The sequence below is a fragment of the Rhagoletis pomonella genome, unplaced genomic scaffold (assembly GCF_013731165.1).
Source record: "Rhagoletis pomonella isolate Grant_MI unplaced genomic scaffold, Rhpom_1.0 Rhpom_scaffold_00583, whole genome shotgun sequence".
NCBI classification, from domain to species: Eukaryota; Metazoa; Arthropoda; class Insecta; order Diptera; family Tephritidae; genus Rhagoletis; species Rhagoletis pomonella.
Genome location: NW_023459137.1, coordinates 72,835 through 73,953, shown reverse-complemented (window position 1 = coordinate 73,953; position 1,119 = coordinate 72,835).

Genomic DNA, 1,119 nt, shown 5'->3' with positions numbered 1-1,119 from the left:
GAAGTCTAGAAAAAAGAAGTCTGATGAGGAGATGTGGTGATCTCCGATGTCTTGCATTCATTGCTTGAAAGTTTCGCATCGATTGAGCACGATCACACAAAACCATAATCGTCGGCATCACTGATTCATAGGGTATGCTCATGCATGTGTGAAAGCAGCGCAGTTGTTCTCGTGTACGTGTGAAAGGAGAAGAGAAAAATTTGGCACGCGTGCCTATGAAATGGCCCCCTTGCTTTAAACCATAAAGATACTTCTTTAGTTCCAATACTTCCTCGGGAAACTTGCTGTCGATAAAGCCTTCTGGTTGCTACATGTAAAACTTCGTCGTGTATATCGCTGTTGAGTTATGCGGATGACACATCCATTTGGCGTAGATACAGATTGTGCTCCACTGCCAATGAAATCACCATTCTGATATTTGCATATCTAACCACTGGAGAAAATGTTTCGAAGTGGTTCACCCCGTACCGCTGGCTGAAACCTTTAGCTACCAAACGCGACTTAGATTGCTTAACCTCGCCGTGCTGGACGCGTTTAATTGTGGACACCCACTTGCTTCCGACCACTTTCTGACCCGGTAGTAATTCGCCAAGTACCCATGTGTAATTTTGTACGAGGGATGCGTACTCCTTCTCCATCTCAGCCTTCCACTAGTCAACATAATGACTGTCTAACGCCTCCTTCACAATGTTGGGAGCCACTGCTATATCTTCATTCATTACGTTTAGTTGATTGTACAGTTTACGCGGGCGACCTCTTGCATCTGTACGCAACAATATTGGCCTACCTGGACCAAACACAGCTGCACTCTGCTCTTCGTTGCTATCGTCTTCAATATTCGTTGATTCCACTGCTTCGCTGGGAATTGCGAAACTTTTGCGAATGCAAACATCACTATGAACAATTTCCAGTAAATCCTTGGCAATGCGTTGCTCATGCTTGTGCAAACGGCTTGACAGATATCTTGGTTTTTGCGCAAGTATCACACACTATTTCACTTAGCACTTTACCGAGCTCAGGTCCTAGTACGGATTGCTTAATAGAGCTGGAAAACAATCGATGTTTGGGACCATCGATGTTTTCGATGATTTCAAAGCAAAACATCGATGTACTATCAAT